Genomic DNA, 24,786 nt, shown 5'->3' on the forward strand with positions numbered 1-24,786 from the left:
CAGGAGTAGAGCTTCATTGCGTGACTGATGAACCTGATCTATGTGTAGAAGACACTTAGGTCCTCATTATGTACATGGCAGTCGAGACCGCCATGCTGGCAGAAATTACTGCCATCGGCATGGCGGTCTCGACCGTCATATAAATAACAAGGGAAGACCGCCACAGGCGGTACTCGCCAGGCTGCCGCCGACAGGCAGCCTGACGAGGGCAGATTACATTATCCGACAGGGCAGCGCTGCCCTCCGGATAATGTACCCTGTTTCCCCCAGCCTCTCCCTGGTGGGTTCCCCTGCCAGACAAAGGCTGGTGGAAGGGGTGCGCATGGGCCCCCGTGCAGTACCCCGTTGCGCAGGTCACTGCCCAATTTACGGAGTCGCCGTCCATGTTAAGGCCGTGTTCCCTGCTGGGCCGGCAGGAGTAAACACTGTTTCCGCCCGCCACCCAGCAGGGAAAACAGTATACGGCCGGCTGGGGGGCCGTTGCGCTGTTGGTCTTCTGTTGACCACCAGCACTTATCTCGGCGGTCTTTACCGCCGAGATCATAATGAGGGCCTTAGTGTTACAGCTGCACTAGCGTTCGGGAATAAATCCTGCCTCATCTGGTTTGATCAGGCCTGTAATTAGGGGGCTGAGGTGGAGCACTAAAACAATGGCGAACAGCTTTGCATCTATATATCATAGAGAGAGGGGTGGATCCTTACCCGGTTTCACGATTACCAAAATAAAAACATCTAATGTGGAGTCTGTAAGGGAACCTGAGTCGGCGAAGGTCCTGACAGAAGGTTTTATAAAATTTGGAGGTGAAAACGTCTGGCCCAAGAGCTCTCATAGGTTTTCGTTGCGCTATTGCCGAGATCACATCTCCTATGCAAATAGGCTGTTCCAGGGCTAAGGCTTTGGCCTCTGGTAAGGAGGTGATAGTAATGTTTAGGAGATAGTCCTATGGATTACCATCTAGGCCATTTGAGGTGGCATAAAGAGAACCATAGAAGGCTCGAAATGCCAATACTGTTCCCTCATCTGAACATGTCTCAGTGAAGGAATCGGTGCAAATCTTTTCCACTGATTTCAAGTGGATGTTGCTGCGTAGTTGATGCGCCAACATAAGCCCACAATAGTTGCTGCCCTGATGAAATTTATACTTGAGACGCATCATAGCGTATTCTGCCATGTCTAGGCCAAGGTGTTTAAGAAGGAGCTGAGTCTTCTCAAGCCCCCTCTATACTCTGTGGGTCCCGATTCGCTTATGGATTGCTTCTTGTTCAGTGACAGATCTTTCAAGACTTTTCTGTTTATCCCAATGGCGCCGACTCTTCGCAGCCGAGACCGCCACCAGCTCCCTGCGCACCACCATCTTTAGGGCTTCCCAGATAGATGCCAGGGAGGTCTCCCCGTGTCATTAGTCTCAAAGCAGGACAGGATTACCATCCTAGTAGAGGTGACCATAGCTTGAGACTTCAGCAAAGTATCCCACCAATGGGAGCTCCTGGGCTGGAAGATGGGCAATCTAAGAGATAGGAACAGGGGTGCATGGTCGGAAAGTGAGCTTCGGGCAATGGATGCCTCGGATACGAGATCCAGCAAGGTCGGAGTAACTAGAAAATGGTCAACGCGCGTCTATGTCTTGTGTGCAGCCTAATAGAATGGGTAATCCACAGTCAGACAGCCAATAAATGCATGTAGCTGAGAAATCCCCAGTTTGGTCAGAACGGTGCCCAGAGCGGTCCATGTCAGTATCCATGACCGAGTTCATGTCCCCTGCTCCCACTAGGATAGCAGAATCAGGGGTCTGAAGCATAGAAGCCAAGGTGCTGGTAATGAAGGCTTCCTGGCACTCTTTAGAGACATGAATGTTTGCTAGTGTGAAGTAAAAGGAACCTGCTCTGGGTCGAATCACTAGATAGCACCCTTTAACCTCTGCTAGCATAGATAAGATTTCACCCTTGAAGTCTTGTGAAAAGAGACTCTCCACACCATCATTCTTTGCGGGGCAGGAAGACCAAAGCTGACGTGGGAACCATCAGGATTGCAGTCTGTGGAGATCTTTAAAGAGTAAGTGGGTGTTCGGTGGCATGTGTAGCTGCAGATACACATGTTGTGCATAGTCCGCCGTCTGGTGTTGGGTCGGAGTGTTACAAGTTGATTTTCTTCGAAGAAGTCTTTTCGAGTCCCGAGACCGAGGGACTCCTCCTCCTTTGTTCCATTGCGCATGGGCGTCGACTCCATGTTAGATTGTTTTTTTTCCGCCATCGGGTTCGGACGTATTCCTTTTCGCTCCGGGTTTCGGGACGGAAAGATAGTCTTAACTTCGGAAAACTACGTCGGTATTGTTTCGCTCGGTATCGGGTAAGAATAGAATCGACACCGAATCGTGAAGAGCTCCGGTAGCCCTTCGGGGTAATTTCGATCCCCCGTCGGGGCCTGGTCGGCCCGACCGCGTGTAACATCGACACTGATGGAACGGACCCCGTTCCGATTCTGTCCTAAATGCCACAATAAATATCCATATACAGACCAACATTTGGTCTGTAACTTGTGCCTGTCGCCCGAGCACAAGGAAGAAACGTGTGAGGCCTGTTGTGCGTTTCGGTCCCGAAAAACGCTCCGTGACTGGCGAGCCAGAAGATTGCAGATGGCGTCCATGCCGACAGGACACCGAGAGTTTGAGGGACAAGGAGAAGAAGAGGAAGCCTTCTCCATCCATGAATCGGACTCGGAGGAATTCGACGTCGAAGAAACCGTGAGTAAGACGTCGAAGCAAGCACCACACAAGAAAACAGACAAGGCCTAGGGGACGCCACTGCCAACAGGCCATGGCTCAACCCATAAAGTAGGTGACCGACCATCGGCACCGAAAAAGGCCGAACCGGTGCCGAGATTGTCCGACTCGGGTCGAGACACAGGCACGCAGCAATCTCGGGACTGAGAAAGTGCTGCCGAAAAAGATCGACGCCGAGACAGCGGAACCGAAGCTGCTCGACGCAGAGACAGCGGCACCGAGGAAGATCGACGCCGAAAAAGAAAAAATTCTCCTCGGAGCCGAAAGCAAGCAGAGACACAGTTTCGGTGCCAAAACGACCAGCAACCGAACCAACTGCCAGCTCATATACAGAGGAACAATCACTGTCCTCTCAAATGCGCAAACACAGATTTGAACAAGAGTTACAGACCACTGATGTAGACCACACACAAAAGCGGATCTTCATACAAAGTGGGACAGGGAAGATCAGCACTCTTCCCCCAATCAGGAGAAAAAGAAGACTCGAGTTCCAAACACAAGAACAAACACCACAAAATATGGTGAAGAAGGTCACTCCGCCACCCTCTCCTCCACCTGTAACTCACACATCACCGGCACAGACTCCGTCACATTCACCGGCTCATACCACCATGAGCCAAGACGACTAGGACGCTTGGGACCTATACGACACCCCAGTATCAGACAATAGTCCTGAGTCGTACCCTACCAAGCCCTCGCCACCTGAGGACAGCACAGCGTATGCACAGGTGGTAGCTAGGGCAGCAGAGTTCCATAACGTGTCGTTACACGCAGAACCTGTTGAGGATGACTTCCTTTTCAACACCCTCTCCTCCACCCATAGCACCTACCAAAGCCTGCCTATGCTTCCAGGAATGCTAAGGCACGCAAAGCAGATCTTCAAAGAACTTGTCAAGAGTAGAGCGATAACTCCAAGGGTGGAGAAAAAATATAAAGCACTGCCCACGGACCCTGCTTTTATCACCTCACAACTGCCACCAGATTCAGTCGTGGTAGGGGCAGCTCGCAAGAGAGCCAACTCGCACACATCAGGCGAGGCACCACCCCCGGATAAAGAGAGCCGCAAGTTTGACGCAGCAGGGAAAAGGGTCGCAGTACAAGCTGCAAACCAGTGGCGCATCGCGAACTCTCAGGCGCTCCTAGCGCGATATGATAGAGCCCATTGGGACGAGATGCAGCATCTCATCGAGCATCTGCCCAAAGAATTTCAAAAACGGGCAAAACAAGTGGTTGAGGAGGGACAAAACATCTCCAATAACCAAATACGCTCCTCTATGGACGCAGCGGACACAGCTGCAAGAACAATAAATACCGCAGTAACCATAAGAAGGCACGCATGGTTGCGCACATCTGGCTTTAAACCGGAAATACAGCAAGCGGTGCTCAATATGCCGTTCAATGAACAACAATTGTTTGGACCCGAAGTGGACACTGCAATTGAGAAATTGAAAAAGGACACTGACACAGCCAAGGCCATGGGCGCACTCTATTCCCCGCAGGGCAGAGGCACTTTCGGCACCTTCCGCAAAACAACTTTCAGAGGGGGGTTTCGGGGTCAAGCCACACAAGCCAGCACCTCACAATCAACACCGTCTACCTACCAGGGACAGTACCAAAGGGGAGGCTTTCGGGGCCAGTACAGAGGAGGACAATTCCCTAGAAACCGGGGAAAATTTCAAAGTCCAAAAACCCCTACAACCAAACAGTGACTCACAAGTCACTCAACCCCTTCACACAACACCAGTGGGGGGAAGACTAAGTCAGTTTTACAAATCCTGGGAGGAGATAACAACAGACACTTGGGTCTTAGCAATTATCCGACATGATTATTGCATAGAATTTCTCCAACTCCCTCCAAATGTCCCACCAAAAACACAGAATATGTCAAAACAACATTTAGACCTTCTAGAACTAGAAGTTCAAGCATTACTACAAAAGGACGCAATAGAATTGGTACCATGTACACAAGTAAACACAGGAGTTTACTCACTGTACTTTCTAATACCAAAAAAGGACAAAACACTGAGACCAATCCTAGATCTCAGAACACTAAACACCTACATCAAATCAGAACACTTTCACATGGTCACGCTACAAGACGTGTTACCACTGCTAAAGCAACAGGACTACATGACAACCTTAGATCTAAAGGACGCGTATTTCCACATACCGATACATCCCTCGCACAGGAAATACCTAAGGTTCGTATTCAAGGGAATACATTACCAATTCAAAGTGTTGCCGTTCGGTATAACAACCGCACCAAGAGTATTTACAAAATGCCTAGCAGTAGTAGCTGCACACATCAGAAGGCAGCAAATACACGTATTCCCGTACCTAGACGATTGGCTAATCAAGACCAACTCCCTAACAAAGTGTTCACACCACACGGATTATGTCATACAAACCCTCTACAAACTTGGTTTCTCCATCAACTATACAAAATCTCACATTCTGCCGTGCAAAACACAGCAATACTTAGGAGCAACAATCAACACAACAAAGGGAATAGCCACTCCAAGTCCACAAAGGGTTCAAAATTTTCACAAGGTTATACAAGCCATGTATCCAACACAAAAGATACAGGCAAAGATGGTATTAAAACTCCTAGGCATGATGTCCTCATGCATAGCCATTGTCCCAAACGCAAGACTGCACATGAGGCCCTTACAACAGTGCCTAGCATCACAATGGTCACATGCACAGGGTCACCTTCTAGATCTGGTGTTGATAGACCGCCAAACACACATCTCGCTTCTATGGTGGAACAGTATAAATTTAAACAAAGGGCGGCCTTTCCAAGACCCAGTGCCACAATACGTGATAACAACAGATGCTTCCATGACAGGGTGGGGAGCACACCTCAGTCAACACAGCATCCAAGGACAATGGGACGTACATCAAACAAAACTGCATATAAATCACCTCGAATTGTTAGCAGTATTCCTAGCGTTGAAAGCATTTCAACCCATCAGAACCCACAAATACATTCTTGTCAAAACAGACAACATGACAACAATGTATTATCTAAACAAACAAGGGGGAACACACTCGACACAGCTGTGCCTCCTGGCACAAAAGATATGGCAATGGGCAATTCACAACCACATTCGCCTAATAGCACAATTCATTCCAGGGATCCAAAATCAACTAGCAGACAATCTCTCTCGAGATCACCAAAAGGTCCACGAATGGGAGATTCACCCCCAAATTCTAAACACTTACTTCAAAATTTGGGGAACACCTCAAATAGACCTATTTGCAACAAAAGAGAACGCAAAATGCCAAAACTTCGCATCCAGGTACCCACACAGGCAGTCTCAAGGCAATGCTCTATGGATGAACTGGTCAGGGATATTTGCGTACGCTTTTCCCCCTCTCCCTCTTCTTCCATATCTAGTAAACAAATTGAGTCAAAACAAACTCAAACTCATACTAATAGCACCAACATGGGCAAGACAACCTTGGTACACAACACTACTAGACCTGTCAGTAGTACCCCATGTCAAGTTACCCAACAGACCAGATCTGTTAACACAACACAAACAACAGATCAGGCATCCAAACCCAGCATCGCTGAATCTAGCAATCTGGCTCCTGAGATCCTAGAATTCGGACATTTAAACCTCACCCAAGAATGTATGGAAGTCATAAAACAAGCTAGAAGACCATCCACTAGACACTGCTACGCAAGCAAATGGAAAAGATTTGTTTGCTACTGCCATAATAATCAAGTTCAACCATTACATGCATCTCCAAAGGATGTAGTGGGATACTTACTACATTTACAGAAATCAAATCTAGCCTTCTCTTCCATAAAGATACACCTCGCAGCAATATCTGCATACCTGCAGATTACCCATTCAACTTCACTATTTAGGATACCTGTCATTAAAGCGTTTATGGAAGGCCTAAAAAGAATTATACCACCAAGAACACCACCTGTTCCTTCATGGAACCTCAACATCGTCTTAACAAGACTCATGGGCCCACCTTTTGAACCCATGCACTCTTGCGAAATGCAATTCTTAACGTGGAAGGTTGCATTTCTCATTGCCATCACATCTCTAAGAAGAGTAAGTGAAATTCAGGCGTTTACTATACAAGAACCTTTTATTCAGATACACAAAAATAAGGTAGTCCTAAGAACCAACCCTAAATTTTTACCAAAAGTTATTTCACCGTTCCACTTAAATCAAACGGTAGAACTACCAGTGTTCTTCCCACAGCCAGACTCAGTAGCTGAAAGGGCACTACATACATTAGACATCAAAAGAGCATTAATGTACTACATTGACAGAACAAAAGAAATTAGGAAAACAAAACAACTGTTTATTGCATTTCAAAAACCTCATACAGGAAACCCAATATCGAAACAGGGTATAGCCAGATGGATAGTTAAGTGCATCCAAACCTGCTACCTTAAAGCAAAGAGAGAACTGCCCATTACACCAAGGGCACATTCAACCAGAAAGAAAGGCACTACCATGGACTTTCTAGGAAACATTCCAATGAACGAGATATGTAAGGCAGCCACATGGTCTACGCCTCACACATTTACTAAGCACTACTGTGTAGACGTGCTATCCGCACAACAAGCCACAGTAGGTCAAGCCGTACTAAGAACTTTATTTCAGACTACTTCCACTCCTACAGGCTGAGCCACCGCTTTTGGGGAGATAACTACTTACTAGTCTATGCACAACATGTGTATCTGCAGCTACACATGCCACCGAACGGAAAATGTCACTTACCCAGTGTACATCTGTTTGTGGCATTAGTCGCTGCAGATTCACATGTGCCCACCCGCCTCCCCGGGAGCCTGTAGCCGTTTGGAAGTTATCTTCAACATTTGTACATTTGTAAATATATTACTTAAACCTTAGTTGGTACATACTTATTCATTCCATTGCATGGGCACTATTACTAACATACACAACTCCTACCTCACCTTCTGCGGGGAAAACAATCTAACATGGAGTTGACTCCCATGCGCAATGGAACAAAGGAGGAGGAGTCCCTCGGTCTCGGGACTCGAAAAGACTTCTTAGAAGAAAAACAACTTGTAACACTCCGACCCAACACCAGACGGCGGACTATGCACAACATGTGAATCTGCAGCGACTAATGCCACGAACAGATGTACACTGGGTAAGTGACATTTTCCTTCCTGTAGCAGGCAGACAACACCTCCAGAGCATTCGAGGAGAGAGAGGACAGCCAATCTTTTAGTAGGGTTGTTAAGACCCTGTACATTAAAGTTAACAGTCTTAAATGCCATGGTATTCAATTAAGAGGGCATAGTGTCAAGTATATTCCACAGGGAGCTAAGTGGGCGTGTAGCAACGGAGCAGTGTCCCCCACATCGATCCACCACAGTGTTGTGTAAGTAAACAAGGGATGACCATGTTGTGCAAAGGAGTCACAATACCTAGAAAGCCCCTCCAACAAACAAAAGAAACAAACCAACTTCAAGTACATAAATCAGTCCACGGAACATTGAAAACGTGAATAAAGTGTGGACAATACTGGCAAGGATGTAAACAGGGAAGAGTCTCATAAATTGGAGTTGTCCCATCGAAGGAGAATCAGTTGGACCAGTTCTAAAGGACTGCCGTGCCCCATTCCTGCCTCTCCTAGCCCCATTCGCCATCCAAGAAAAGCAGTGACATTAAGGACCCCCAGCGTCAAGGGGTATCAGGCTTGGCGGTGTTTCCAAACAGCGTGGCTAACATGGACTTTATTTCCAATGCCATAGTCTCTGGGTCTGGGCACATAGATTCAGTGAGCTGGTGAGACCTCCGCCAGCGCAAGGTGAAGATCACAGGCTTTGCACAGGATGGCTACTTTTACCTGGAAATCATGTACACATACTAAAATGGCTGCAGGGGGCCTTTCACTGGTTTCGGTGTTCCGACGCACTGGAACCGGTCTAGCTTTATCTCTTTTGGGCCCCTCCAGGATGCAGCAGAAGAGGGTTCCCATGTATTCTCCCAGGTCGGCTCCCTCAGCAGTGGTCGGGATCCCCTGTATGTGAACGTTATTCCACCTTGAGCGGTTGTCCAGGTCTTCAGCATGCAACTGTTAGCCAATTTGTTGCTCTTGGAGCTTAAGTTCTGTTTGTTGTAGCCATTTGATTCCTCTGCTACGACCGGCATCTTTATCCTCCAAAGTGGTGACTCCCCTCTCCCACCGCTTCCAGGTCACGGCGCACCTCATGGATCTCAGAGGAGAGGTTGTTCTTGACCGCTTGCAGGTCCTCAAGCAGAGAGGCAAACAGATCTTCCATTAAAGAGTGCATCACCAGATTCTCTGTGTCATCAATTTTGGGGAAGGGGGTGGAGGGATGGGGGGATGTATGTTCGAGCCCTGCCATTGGTGTTTTGTCTCACGAAGGCCCAGTAACAGATTTTCTTAACATGCCCCAGAGTGAATTGTCCTTCTTTCCCCTGGCGCTGACCTGGTAGCACGTTCCAAAGATGAACAGTCTTGTCTGCCACTTGTAGGCAGCTGATTCAGACCTAAAGGGATGGCGGGGCTCTCCAACACAGGAAGGCCAGCCAGAGGAAACACTCTACAGGTAGGGACCGAGTCCTGCAGAAAATTGTTCTGCCGTTCAATAGAGCCGGTGCACTGATGTGGCACAAATGATGATGGAGGAGGAGGAGGTGGAACCCTCCTCAGTGGCCCCAGCACTGTGCAGGCCCTAATTTCTGATCAGGCCCATTCTGCTACTGCAGGCCTTGGGGGATGGGTGGTCTTGGGGGTGAAAGCCACAATTCCTCTGCCAGCAGGACCCTCAGGTTATGGGGACAAAGCCGATCCCCAGAGCTCTCATAACAGGCGGTCTGTAGGGAACCTCAGTTTACGTACCCCAGCAGCCTCAGGCCTATCAGGCACTCCCTTACTTCACTGCTTCCGGGGTACTGCAGCGATAAAGGGCCTGGTGATGGGCCGGGTCAGTGCTGACAGGCCGTGGGCACTCCCCCACCTTGATCGGTCGACCATTCTGCAGCGCAGGTCAGCAGGGCCCAGGAATGCCATGGCCCATGAGCCCAAGCACACTCCCACGTGTGCGGAGCAGATAGTTTCTCCCCTCTCACCCATGGTTGCACCGGTCACAGTCCATGCATCCCCATTGGGGGCACTTGCAGGAACACAGGCAATCCGGCTACTGCACTTCTCTGCCCCAGGCTAATAGCGCTCCCGCTCACAACAGTCTAATCCATGCCTGGGGAAGGACCCCACAGTATGACTCACCGCCTGTCCTCCCGCTGGGACTGCCTGGGGTCTATTCAGTCCCCCGCAATTCCGACCTTGCGCGACTGGTCTCTCAGCTCCTCTCCGAAGGCAGGGCAGGAGCACTGGGCCTGTTCACTGAAAGCGCCCCATTGCCGACTGGAGAGTGACCTCCCCTATTTTGTGGGCTGCCGAGGCCCTCAGTGTACTGAGGTCCTGTCAGTTACAGGCTAGCTTTGCAGCAGGAAGGGCCGTCAAGGCACCGCCGTGCTCACTTGTCCGTCTCCGAATCACACTCTCAACAAGGACTAATCTGCTCGGCAGGCAGGGCGCTAGGTGGTGGTTTCAGTGGCGAGGAGACTGAGAAGCACTTCTTACCCACTCGCCATCTTGGCCACACCCCTGCCTATTACTTTTAGACCCGTGCACACTGAGTCTAGTGTTTAATATTGGAGTTATAAGCATTTACATTTTTGGCTCCAAGTCTAACTAAGGTACAGCAAGTTTGTAAAACAGGATTGGAATCCAAGTCTCCATAGTTTTTGTTATAGCCACTAAACCAGCAGATCTCTTTGTAAGTACAATCGTATATATACAAAGTTGGCTATGATTGAAGACTGTTTTGTGGCTAAGCAAGCGAACAACAGCTGAACTAAGCTTCACAAGGAGTCTGAACTTCAAAGTGTTAGTTTTGAAATTCTCAATTTCCTCCACTGTGCAGGTGCACATTCTGGACGCTTTCTGGGTTTCACTTGTGCTTATTTGCTTTTCTCCAGCTACAAAGCAAACCTTTTAACAAAGAAGAAATGCAGGACATTGAGTCTTTTCATATGAAATTGTGCTGATGTCTGCATACCCTAGGTCAGTAACCTACAGTTCGAATAGGTATACAGAAGATAGTGCTACTGAGAAATTAGGCCAGCTGCAGCTCATCAGAAAAATGTAATTAGGCTATCAGTAAACTTCCATTCTCTCCTGGCAGAAAACATTTTTACAAAGTTTATTATTTTATTGAATTTCTCTTTGGTGAAAGCCTCTGACAATAAGTACATAACCAAATTCAAAATTAGACACAGAATCCCTCAAAATTAACATTGAAAGATTTTCTGGCCATTTTTAAGCAGGAGGCTGATGGCTGCCATTGAACCTACGAACTAACTCTTGCATCACGTGAGAAAGAGCGTGCAAGTGAGAATTACCTTTTCTTCAGTGGAACCTTATTCTTTTTCCCTGCTTTCTTTCCATCAGTTCGAAAAACCTGCAGTTTGGAAAGAACTTGAAGGTTTCGCAGACATAATTGTCTTAATAAACTTTTTTTTCAGATGGATACTTCTAAGTGCAAATTCCTCACCTGATAAATAACTCCAGGCACCAAACTGGATGTCAAGATTTTTCTCACCATTGCTCCTGCATGCCAGAAGGTGCATTGATTCAAATGGGGTTGCACGGCTCAATGTTGACTTCATCCCACCCCGGAAGTGACTCCAGAGCCACATAGATGTGCCACCCCAGTGAGCTGGTGTCTGTTCCTTTCTTTCCATGCCTTTGAATGCAGATCCCTCCCAAACCTTCTTCTTGTCTTTGACAAGTTTTCTCAAAATGTATTCACAACTTGCAAGGAAATATGTCCCTTCCAAAGACTACATGGTTAATGCTGTGGAGACTGTTACAAGCAAATGTCTATAACAGGCACTGATAAGGTATGTATTTGGTGTCTAGGGTCCATTCATGACTCCAAGTCTTGCAGGGACTACGCCAGGATGAACACCAAAATGATACAGAAATGCTAAGCCATCTCTACATCATCGAACAGCGTTGAAACGTACATAAAAGTCGGTCCCGGTCTAAGTTAAGGATGGAGACCTGCTTCTGTTCTTGAAGCGGCAGCGGCCTACGCTTTCCTCGCACTGCAAGTCGTTAGGTAATTGAATAGAAGAGAAACACAACACAGAGCGGGATTCTTTGAACTTCTACCCTTCTCAAACAGAAAAGTCACAGGGACGTCAAAATGCCTCACTGTCTCGGTCCCCATCTCCTATATGGTGAACAGATTACGCAGTTTATCCCGATGCACGCTGAGTTCCGGGGTCCATCAGTGATACTGCAACAGTTGGAAGTTTTCATGGAAGTCCTGTTGTGAATTTTCGCCACCCTTTCTGCTCCCTTTGTCACACGTTCGGGTCCCAAGGATTGAAGGAGGCCTGCAGTCGAATTACCAATGGTGGATTTGTCCTCAACGCTGTCTGGTCCTTCTGACCTGACTGTAGGGTTCACCTGACTCCGAGAGCTGCCACTCAGCTAGACTCTAAACCCAGCACCACAAACTACGCCGGTCTCTGCCACATCAATGCTGGCACCAGAGGATGTCCTGATTGTTTTTGTCTGACTCGATTCTGCAGGCAGTCCAGGCTCTTTTGAATAAAGAAGTCATCTAGAGTCCCAGAATCAGAATTAGGAACTGGCTGTTACTTCATTTATTTCTTGGTGTCATAAAAGGACAGAGGCCTTCAATCCTATTCTACTTCTTTGCTTTCTCAACTTCTTCAAGTTCAAGATGCTCATGTTGGCCCAGGTTCCATCTGCTCTGTATCCAGGAGACTGGGTGGTAGCGTTGGTCCTGCAAGACGCCCATGTTCATATCCCTGTCCTGCAGCCCAAGAGGCATTAACTACGCTTCCAGGTGGGCCAAGAGCATTTTCAGTGTCCTCTGCTTCCCTTCATCCTCATCAGTACCCCTCAGTTGTTCACAGAAGTGGTGGCGGTGGTCGCAGCACATCTTCAGAGGTCAGGTATACAGCCTTTCCCTATCCTGAGCACTGGCTGTTGAAGGTGGCTCATCAAAGTCAGTTGTAGACCACCTCCAGATGACGGCAAATCCCCTACAAAGGGTTCTCAATCAACCTGACTCTTTCACAGAGGCCCTTTTTCATCTGAACTGTTCTGGTTACAGTGCATTTTTAGCCTTTATTCTTATGAACCACAGGCTAAAATCACAGTGTTTCAGACCCAGTCCTGGGTCACAGTGAGAGTCGCCCAGAGATTTTGTGGCCTCTTGGCATCTGGCACATGGAGGCTCTGCATGGGGATCTGAAATATAAGTGGGCTTGGCAACTAGGGAACCTGTCTGACTCCATCCGGGTTTCGGAGGAGACTGCGAAAGAAATGCATGTGTGGCTTATCCACTGCTGTAGATCCAGCAGCAGACACCTCTTCCTTCTTCACTCAGACTTGTTCGTCGTGGCACATGTCCTCTCTCCTATGTCTCCCTCAAAGTGTGGAACTACCTCATGTAAGAACTACGCACAAGGTATGTAACCTGTGTTTATCTCCAGAACACAAAGAAGAAGACTGCAGCGTGCAACCTATTTAAGAACAAGAAGACGCTGCACAGTAGAAGAAATCGGCATTTTGGCACAGCATGGAGATGGCAGACGAGGCCAAATCCTCTAACGAAGAATCGCACTGCAAGGGTGATATCGACGCCAATTTGTCTTTTCAAGGTGGGGTCTTCATCATAAGCCCACACTAGCTTGCCTCTGACAAATCCAGTGGGGAAGAGAAACCTGAGATGCTGGTCAAGGATCCAACACAGAACACTCCAGTACCTGTGTCGGGACTGAAGACAAAGATGACACCAAGGTCCTGGAGTATGATCAACCCACCCAAATTTAAGAAAACACTATACTCCCTCTAAGCCATTGTGTGCCACAACCCTCGGGGCACTATCTTATACTGAATATACTGCACAGTATCTTCCTATGATTGGGTCAATCTTAACCGTATCTAAAGAAATATTTAAGGACTTAGTAAAAGCCAGGGTACTTACTCCAAGAGTCGAAAGAAAATACGGACCTTCGCCTTCTGACCTAGTCTACATCAGGGGCCACCCTACAGCAGACTCCCTAGTAGTCACAAAAAGCAAGAAAGAGAACAGCGTCATAGGACGCTGAGGAAGCACAACCTCCTGACAAACCTATAGATGCAGCAGGCAAAATAGTGGCCACAGGACACAAGCATGCCTCAGAGCCGAGAAAAGACAAAAATGTTCTCGATCTGGCAACAAGGCCAAAATCTGGGGATGGCACCGACATCTCTTCGATGCTGAAACACACTTTGGCATCGACACAGAAGAAGACAAAATGTCTTCGATGCTGGCAAAGTAATTGGATCCAAAGAAAAGCTCGCATTGAGCCATTCGGAATCTTGATACCCGTTGGCATCGATAAAGCAAAAACCAAAAGGAGACTCTTAGACATCGAAGTCAGTCCACACACCAACCGAGGAAGAAAGAAAGATGCTGCCAACTGCCGTAAAAAAAAAAAAAATGCCTGAGAAATGGGCAAAAACAGCTCAAACAGAAATGTCAACAGAAGAGGAAAGCAAGTTTTTGAGGGACTGCATAAATATATGCAGAAAAAAACAGTTCAAAGACACGGGTAAAAGATGCATAGGACTTTGAAGTGACACTACCACCACCTAAGAGGGCGGCAGTTGAGCACAGGGCCACAAGCCCTATTACATTTGAACCGTCTCCATCTCCACAACCTACATCTTCTTCACCTACACATGAAGATGAAGGTGGGGATACTCTTCAACAGGACTATGATTCTAATTCACAAGGAGATACACAACTCGGTCCAGACCCACGGTAAAGATTATGTTGTGGTTATGCCTGACGCGGATACATAACTATCAGTTCCTGCAAAAGCTTCACCACTTGATGAGACTTCATCATATCACAGTGTCATGCAGAGACCTGCAGAATATCACAAGCCCCCAATGCAAACAACAGAGGAAGAAACTCATTTTTAGTTGAGACACTATCTCATACCGAATATACTGTACAGTATCTTCCTGTGATTGGGTCAACCTTAAACGTATCTAAAGAAATATTTAAGGACTCGGTAAAATGCAGGGTACTTACTCCAAGAGTCAAAAGAAAATACAGGCCTTCACTTTCTGACCCAGTCTACATCAGGGGCCACCCTACAGCAGACTCCCCAGTAGTCACAAAAAGCAAGAAAGAGAACAGCATCATAGGACGCTGCGGATACACCACCTCCTGACAAGGAGAGTAAACCTATAGACGCCGCAGGTAAAAAGGTGGCTACAGGACAGTTTTGGATTAAATCCAATAATTAATACAATACTTCCCAGATCACTATAAAAAGACAGGAGATTTAGTGGTGAAAGGAAGACAAATTTCTAACACCACCATCAAATGTGCACTAAATAGTGCAAGCACTGCGGCAAGAGGAATGAATTCTTCTATTATGCTACGTAGACATGCATGGCCGCTTACATCAGGATTCAAGCCAGACGGTAACATCATATTATTAACATCTCTTTCGATGGAGAGCCTCTCTATGAACCAGAAGTTGACAAACAATTAGAAAAAAATAAAGACCCCGAAATGGCAAAATCAATGGATGCTCTACAAATTCCTTTGCAAAAGCAGCAGCCCTTTCACCGTTACCAAGGAAGAGGGGCGTCAAAAACTACCAAGCAAATACTTCAATATTGTCAAAACAAATCAATGCATTAGATGATGCAATTTCCACAAATTTTTGTTTGTGCACTGTATAGTTTTATTAGTAAAACTGTATGTCTGTGCAAATGTAATGGTCCTTTCAATTGAAAATGTGTTGTCTGTAATGCCAGTGTGCTACCATACCATGCATGCTCCTTTCTATGCCACTCAACTCTACTCTGCACCCCTCCACTTTACAAGACTCCACTCCACTGCACTCTATGACTTTGCTCTCTGTGCCACTTCACGTTACGCCTCTCTACTATGTACCACTCTACTTGATGCCAATGCACTCTTCACCACTACTCTACACACCTGCACTCTTCACCACTGCACTCTACACCAGTGGTTCCCAACCTTTTGACTTCTGTGGACCCCCATTTTATCAATACTGGAGCCCAGGGACCCCCACTGAATCATTATTGGAATCCAGGGACCCCCACTGAGTCATTACTGATAGTTGGAACTTAATATTATTACATTTTCTAAGCAGTCGCGGACCCCCTGAGGAGGCTTCGCGGAGCCCCAGGGGTTCCTGGCCCACAGGTTGGGAACCACTGCTCTACACAACTCCAGTCTACCTCCAGTCTAGCCACATCAATCTACTCTGCAACACTGCACTCTACGCTGCTCTGCAACACTGCACTCTATGCCACTGCACTCAATGCCAATGCATACTACGCTAATGCACCTTACTCTGTAACACTCAACTATATACCCCTGCACCCTATGCCAATCCACTGTACCCCACTCTAATCTACTCTGCATCACTACACTCTATGCAGTTGCACTCTACACCACTTTACGCCATTACACTGTCACTACACAACTGCATTCTATCATGCACCACTCCACACCACTTCACTCTACTCTGAAACAATATACTGTACGCCCCTGTACTCCACTCTTCGCCACGCCACTCTACTCTTAACCACTGCACTCTATGCAACTCGACTGTCACTGCACTCTGCTGCTGCTCTCTACACTGTATCACTGTACTCTATGCCACTCCTCTCTACGCCACTCTACAACACTGCACTCTCCGCTACTGATCTCTACACAGCTCTACTCTCCACTCTGCTCCATTCTACACCAGTGTGCTCTGCCACTGCACTCTACAGCACTATACTCTACAGCACTCTACTCCACAGCACTCTATGCTACTCTACTCTGCACCACTCTATGCTACTGAACTTTACTCTGACTCTATGCCCCTGCACTCTGCCACGCAACTCTACGCCACTGCCCCCGTATCACTCAACTCTACGCCACTCCATTCTGCATCACTCTGCGCGACTCGACGCCACTCTCCTATGTTCCACTCTAATCTACACCACTCCATTCTATGTCACTACAATGTATACTAGTGAAATCAATGCCATTGCACTCTATGCCACTGCACTGCAACACTCTATGGCAATGGACTCTACACCAGTCCACTCTACTTTATGCCACCAGAGTGTATGCCACTCGACTCTACACTGTGCCACTTGAGTACACAGCACTCAATTCAACAACTCTTTACTACACTCTTCGCCAATCCACTCTTCGACATTCCACGTGTCTCTTCTCTACACCACTAACACTTAGTCATACTGAACAGCAGCCACGCTGGTGTACAACATGGCTAAAACACATTGGCAAAACCAATAGCTCTTGCATAGACAAGACCTATTGGCTTTGCCAATGCTTGTTTTACTTTCATTATTGATATTGTCTTTTTCTCTACATTGCTGTGTGTTTTCCACCTCTGAATTCCTTCCGAGTTTCCATTCCCTTTCATTCTCATGTCCTCTAACTTCTCCAGGGCTGTTTTTAACAGCTCAGGAGTTTTATTCTTCCCATTGAACTGATGATATAGTTATCCTTTTGTCCTGTTAAGAAATCCTTAACTTGTGGCAGTGATTAAGATTCAAACAGCGAATCTTGTTCTTCAGTCCCTGCCCCCCACTTTTCTATGATGCATTAGTCTGTCTTTGAACCTCAATGTACTCCTTACCTAACCTGCCTCTCCCTATGGCTTCATCCCAAAAGTTGGGTCATCGTTTCTACCTCCCCACTCTTGGGTCATCTGGAGTCAGGATTTATCAGTGCCTCTGGCCTAGCATCCTAAGGCACAATCTGTTTTGCCTTCTCTTTAGCATGCGAGGTATAGATTAATCAACATCTTTCTGGGTAGAGTGGTGCCAGTGTGGGCCATGTTTCGTTGTGCTTTGAGGACTCGTGGGACTACGTGGTGATCTGGTTAGAAACCAGAAAGAGAGGTACTTTCAGAGGTTGATGTTCATTTATTATTTAAGGCATTTAAAGAGGCACGCAGGTGGAGGATCTGATATCACCACCTCACGCCACCCAACACCTGCACATTGCTCTTGTTAGAAAAGCAGTGTTGATAGCACAAGATGGCAGTTCTATACAAGGAAAACATGAAGAGAGCTTCACCCACAGTGACAAGATGCTGTGTAAGCATGCCTGTCAAGAAGTAAACTGCAGAAATCAGGAGTGCTAGAACAAGATCTACGTTTACTTCATGCTGACTAACAAAAGGAGGCGGTTACTATGGTTGGTCCCTCAAACACCAGTGGGTGACTGAATTTGGTCTGTGCAAACCAGTAAGAGATCTCTACACAGAAGGATTATGAAGAAACGTGAGGGACCTACATATCAGTGGTTCATCGTGATACACAGACACAAGTGCTCCTTGGAAACCACTACTCCTGGGTCTTACATGACCATGCTAAGGAGACATCCAGAGTTTTGAGATTCAAGGGTTTATAGAATCACTCATTTTTCCTCCTGTGTTTTAGAATTCATAGGATCTGTTGTGGCTTCAGGAAGTCTGACCCCGGCTGACGAGAGATGAGAATGTCAACCTTGCTGGAAAGAGTCCACAGATCCCTTGATAGCGCCTGGACTAACATTCAGGGACGTCGGGGCACTAGATCAGACTAACTCTGGAAGAGAGCGGTGCTTCTGGTCAGGATTACTATTGACAGAGAACAGACAGTTCAGTAGGCTTTCCCAGAAGTGCACCAGAGCAGATCATTGGGCGTTCAGTCCTCAAAGGTGTGAGAGAGACTGCATGGGGACCCGGGGTTGTGCTCCACGCGGTGTTGGTTTGTTGGCAGGGTGGGGATTGATGTTTATTCAGAGGCCTTTAAAGGAACATGAATAATACTTTGATGCTTGTTGTGCTTTCAGTCTTGGGAAGGGTGAGCACATTCTGCAAAAGGGGTGTGTTGGAGAAGCCACAAAATAAGTGCTGGGTTGCTCTCTGCTGAGCTAAAGGACAATGCGGCGGTGACAACTCTGGGAGGAAATGTTCATTTGGTTGCGGGCATTTTTTGAATGGTTTAAAGCGAATAATGTATATTTCGGTAATAAAGAAATAATATGCTATGCATTACTGAAAGAGTAGCATTGAACTGAATGGTACCTGATTGATCAGATTTCTTTTTTGGCTTTTATACGGTAATTAAACTTCTCTAAGCTGTAGTTTTCGGATACTGTGTAAATAAATACGTTTCTTCGTACTTCTTCAGCCTATGTAAGCCCTGCTCATTCCCCGATAAGTAGGAAAGTTGAGCAGACCCTCGGGCAGCTTGATCTAGTACCTTGAAGATTTTATTTTTACGATAAAAGAGGGATCCCACAACGGCATTTAAGTCCCCATGGCAGCCTGCACCTATAAAAATTACCCTGTGGCGAGGTCTCTGTTCTCTTTAGGGGCTGGAGATCACCCTAGCATTCCTTGCGCTGGCCTCACTTTGAGAATGCTGCCACTTTAAGCCACAAGCTCCCCCCAAATTCAACAGAAAGTGGATCAGATTGTCAGTGGGCGTTGGATGCTAAAATTAACAAGCAGCTTGAGCAGCCCTGACAGTTTTGATTGCAGAATCTCCCCATTAAGCGACAAGGAAGAAAACGATCTGCCTAAGTGGCTGGGGTGTGGGGGATTCTCGGAGAAGGCACAAAATTGTGACTTAATTTATGCCAAAGAAGCTGCTCCTGTTGAAAAGCAAAGATCATGACTGTTATTTCACAGGGTGGGTGGTGGCACCCAGTGGGGAGAGCCTGTACGCTAGCTGGATGCCTGTGTGCTGACTGTGTGTGCCACAGTGCTTAACCCTCTCCTTCCTGATCCCAGCGGGGGGGAATGTGTCCAGCACCGCTGATATAATGCAGTTTTTGCTTCCTATCAGCCACTCCGCCAAGCATGCATCTAAACAAACTCAGCTTTTAACTGTATACTTTAACCCCTTCGCTGCCTGGCCTTTTCCTCCTCAGGTGCCAGGCATTTTTTTGGCTGTTTGGGGGCAGTTAGCACTTAGGCCCTCATAACGTTTTGTCCACATAAGCTACCCACGCCGAATTTGCGTCCTTTTGTTCCAACATCCTAGGAATTCTAGAGGTACCCAGAGTTTGTAGGTTTCCCTGGAGGACACCAAGAAATTAGCCAAAATACAGCAAAAAGTTTGTTTATAAAAAATAAAATAAATGGGGAAAAAGGGCTGCAGAAGAAGGCTTGTCCCCCCCCCCCCCCCTTGAAAATGGCATCAACAAAGGCTTTGCGGTGCTAAAATCACCATCTTCCCAGCTTTCAGGAACAGGCAGACTCGAATCAGAAAAAATACATTTTCAACACAATTTTGGCACTTTACTGGGACATACCCCATTTTTACTATTTTTTTTATGCTTTTAGCCTCCTTCCAGTTAGTGACTGAAATGGGTATGAAACCAATGCATGATCTCGGGAAGCTAAACATTCCTGCAAAGTAGACAAAATTCTGAATTCAGCAAGGGGTCATTTGTGTAGATCCTACAAGCTTTTCGTACAGAAAATAACAGCTAAAATAAAACAAAATATTGAAATTGAGGTAAAAAAAAACAGCCATTTCTCACCACGTTTTACTCTGTAACTTTTTCCTGCCATGTCAGATTTTCAAAAGCAATATACTGTTACGTCTGCTGGACTGTTCTGGTTGCAGAGATATATATAGGGCTTGTAGTTTCATCAAGATCCCTAGGTGCCCAGAGCCAATAGAGGAGCTGCATCTTTCAATGGGTTTTCATTGTATACCAGGTATATAGTAACTCATTTGCTGAAATATAAAGAGTGAAAAATAAGTATCAAGGAAACCTTTGTATTTCCAAAATGGGCACAAGATAAGGTGTTGAGAAGCAGTGGTTATTTGCACATGTCTGAATTCCGGGATTCGCATACTAGGATGTGACTTACAGGGCATTTCTCAAATAGATGTCTTTTTTACACACTGTCTTACATTTGGAATGAAATAATGTAGAGAAAGACAAGGGGCAATAGCACTTGTTCTTCTATTCTGTGTTCCCCCAAGTCTTCCGATAAAAATGGTAGCTCACTTGCTTGGGTAGGCCTAATGCCTGCCACAGGAAACGCATCATGGACACATCACATTTTTACATTGAAATCTAACATGTTTTTTGGAAAGTGCCTAGCTGTGGATTTTGACCTCTAGCTCATCCAGCACCTAGAGAAACCTACCAAACTTGTGTAAGACTGCTAGGGGAATTCAGAATGGGGTGACTTGTGTGGCTCTCACCAGGTTATGTTACCCAGAATCCTTTGCAAACCTCAAAAATTGGCCAAAAAAAATAAAAAACACTTTTTCCTCACATTTCGGTGACAGAAAGTTCTGGAATCTGAGACAAGCCACAAATTTCCTTCCACCCAGTGTTCTCCCAATAAAAATTGTACCTCGCTTGTGTGGGTAGGCCTAGTGCCTGCACCAGGAAATGTCCGAAAACACAACGTGGACACATCACATTTTCCCACAGAAAACAGAGCTGCTTTTTGCAAAGTGCCTAGCTGTGGATTTTGGCCTCTAGCTCAGCCGGGACCTAAGGAGCCACAAAGTTCATTCCACCCAGCGCTCCCCCAAGTCTCCCGACAAAAATGGTACCTCACTTGTGTGGGTAGACCTAGTGCCCACGAAAGGGAATAGACACATCAAAATGATCTAATCCAAAATACCTGTTTTTGCGGGGTCGGGGTGGGGGGGGGCACTTGCGTTTTTGGTCCTGGGCTCAGCAGTCATATAGGAAAACATACCAAACCCAAACATTTCTGAAAACTAGACACCCGAGGGAGTCCAGGGAGTTGTGACTTGCGTGCATCCACCAGAGTTTTCTTACCCAGAATCCTCAGCAAACCTCAAATTTAGCTAAATAAAATCACTTTTTTCCCACATTTATGTGTGGGATCACCGCACAGAGACAAATTTCCTACCACCGAACGTTCCCCTCAGTCTCCTGGTTAAAATGATACCTCACTTGTGTAGGTGGGCCAAGTGCCTGTGACAGGGAAGGGTCAAAAACATGTCGAAATTGAGGGGGAACCAAAGTGGGCCCAAAAGGCAGTTTGAAAAAAACATTTTTAGGCTGACAAGTGGGGCAGACATTTTATCGGTATAGATGAGACAATGCTGGGTGGTAGGAATTTTGTGTATTCCTGCATATTCCGGAAGGTTCCATCACAAATATGTGGATAAAATGTGTGATTTCCAGCAAAGTTGGAGGTTTGCAGGGCATTGTGGGTAAGAAAATGGAGCGGGGTGCTGGTGAAGCACACCACCCTGGACTCACCATGATATTTAGTTTTCAGATGTGTCAAGGTCTTGTGGATTTTTCTACATGGCAGCCCAAAAAGTGCAGCCCTCACCATTCCAAGTGGGATGATTTTGAGAGTTAGACAAGCTCTCATGGCCCATATGTACAACCAAAACCCCAAAAAATCAAATGTCCTCTTACTTGCTGTGGGATAACATGTTTTAGTGTGCAGGGGAGATCTGAAAGACTGTTACCCCAACCCAATTTTTTTTTTTAAATTCCCTTGCATCTAGTAGGCTTTCTGCCCCCCCCCCCCCCCTGGGGAGTGGATGTGGGGTAATTGCCCCATTTGCCCACCTGTGGGTAGAACAACTTTGGCCCTATTTATTTGAGGCGGGGGTATGGCCATATCACTACCCTCTTTTTTTAAAAAAAACACATCTTTTCTGGTGTGCTTTCTGCCTTCCAAAAATAGGCCAATCTAGCCAACAGTAATGTGCCCCCATGAGGAGCAACCCTTGCCCAAGGGGCTGCCCCTCCCAAACAAAACACACACATACACACACACACACCAATCCTTGGTGCCTAAATGGTTTCTGCCCGCCCCCGAGGGGCCGAATCGGCCTAATAGAAATAGGCCGATCTGCCCTCAAGGGGGGCAGACATGGCCTAAAATAAATTTGCCCCCAGGGGAACGACCCTTGCCTAAGGGGTCGCTTCCCTTGCATGAAATTGACACAAAAAAATACAAATCCCTGGTGTCTAGTGGTTTCTGCCCCCCTTGGGGGCAGATTGGCCTAATAAAAACAGGCCGATCTGCCCCCAAGGGGAGTAGAAATGGCCTAAAATAAAATTGTCCATCACAGGAGCAACCCTTGCATAAGGGGTCACTCCCCACGTCTTAAAAAAATAAAATAATCCCTGGTGTCTAGAGGTTTCTGCCTCGCCATCGCGATCGGGCAGCAGAAATGCTGAGAGAGACATCAGAGGAAAGGAAAGGCCTTTCCTTTCCTTTGATGCCTCTCTCGCCCCCTCCATGTGATCCATCGGAGAAGTACTTTTGCATTTCTCCTCTGATCTGCGCTGCAAGCTCGAGGGGCTGACCTCTGATGAGGTCGCTGATGTCATCAGATGCCTCGGTGGGGGGTGCAGGGTGGAAGGGGAAGAGATTCCCCTTCCATCCCTGCCCTTGGGAGGGGGGAGCCCTGGCACTTCCCCCGTTGGCCAGTACTTGGTCGAAGTGGTTCTGTCCCTGGTGCCTGAGCGCCATGGCAGCGGACGTAACCACCTCATCCAAGGCACCCGAGGGGTTAAAATGATGCCTCTTTTCTCGTGTTTTCTTTCCCTTACAAAAACCAATAAAAATGTGTTAATAAAAAATAAATAAAATGATGCCTGCAGCTCAAGTGACATTGCAGTGCTGCTGCCCTTGTAGGATTTGCCTGCACGGATCCCTGACCAGTCTGTCCCAAGAGAAAGCAGAAGCAGCCCAGACAATATGGTCGCTTGCGGAAAGTAGAAAGTCAAACACGTATTTGCATTCATTTTGCATGGGATGAAAGTTGAGAGAAATTGCAGGAAGGCTCATACTTTGGACCTGTAAGCTGGTGCAGGGGGATTCACACTTTGGACCTGTGAGCTGGCGCAGAGAGGTTTATACTTTGTATAGTGGTGCAGTCTGTTTATATTTTAGATCCCTTAATTCATGAACAATACATAGATATATAAGAATATGAACAATGGATAGATATATAAAAATATGAAGAATACATAGATTCCACCTGCAGGCTTTGGCAGTTTTGCTGCCTCACTCTGTAGTGGTCTTTGAGAAGATTGGTGGATTACGACTTAGTTATACATTTGTGTACCTGTGTACAGTGCCTACCATGCATTTGTTAGGAATAACTAGATGCAACCTGCAGTCACATAGTGGAAGCACGGTCAGTTGACGTGATCTTTTGTTCTCCTGCGGTCGAAAAATTAGAACTGTTTTTGATGCTCACAAAGAGTATTGAGAGTCACGGAGTTACAATTCTTATTTTGTTGATGTTCTTATTACTGTTATTATTTAACGTAGTCATCCAGGTAGCCAATCTGAAGGCTTCCTTTATTGAGATAGGCACTATGAGGAGGCCAGCTTAGGCTGCCAGGTGCATTATCCTGATGCCCGGCTGAGTGAGCCGGCTGTCTTCGTAGATATTGGTACCAGATTATGATGACTGTGGCTTTCATTTCTGCCTGCCAAGCTGTTTTTTTGGTTCCCAAAGATTTTTTTTGTTGCTATGAAGCAGGGATATAGATCTGCCTGCAGCCCAAGCGAGAACTCCCCGATCTTGTGCTTGACTCCAGAAACATTGCCTATTGCAAAAATCACCGTGGTCCATCCTTTGCAGCGTGCCTGTTTTCGACCCTTGCTCCAAGGGTTATGCATGAGAAGACCAGGTTCTGCACATGGAGCATTGGGGCACAACCGTGAGCCCATGCAGTTACATAAATGTTGGCATGGTCATGTGGTTGCACATAACTTCTGCACTGCACACTGACCCTCCTTTTTTCACAGTGGACTGGCAGAGTGGCAATAGCCTTATTAGGGGCGGCGGTGAGGCAATTACACATATTAATTACGCACTCCATCGCTGTGGGTCTCTCCTC

General features: G+C 46.7%; 1 protein-coding gene across 4 annotated transcripts in view; it reads left to right on the forward strand.

The window, feature by feature from the left end:
* The window catches only part of PPM1F (protein phosphatase, Mg2+/Mn2+ dependent 1F), a 138,583-nt gene that overhangs the window by 107,326 nt on the left and 6,471 nt on the right, over nt 1–24,786 (forward strand). The window lies entirely within an intron of this gene.

The sequence above is a fragment of the Pleurodeles waltl genome, chromosome 11 (assembly GCF_031143425.1).
Source record: "Pleurodeles waltl isolate 20211129_DDA chromosome 11, aPleWal1.hap1.20221129, whole genome shotgun sequence".
Classification (NCBI taxonomy): Eukaryota; Metazoa; Chordata; class Amphibia; order Caudata; family Salamandridae; genus Pleurodeles; species Pleurodeles waltl.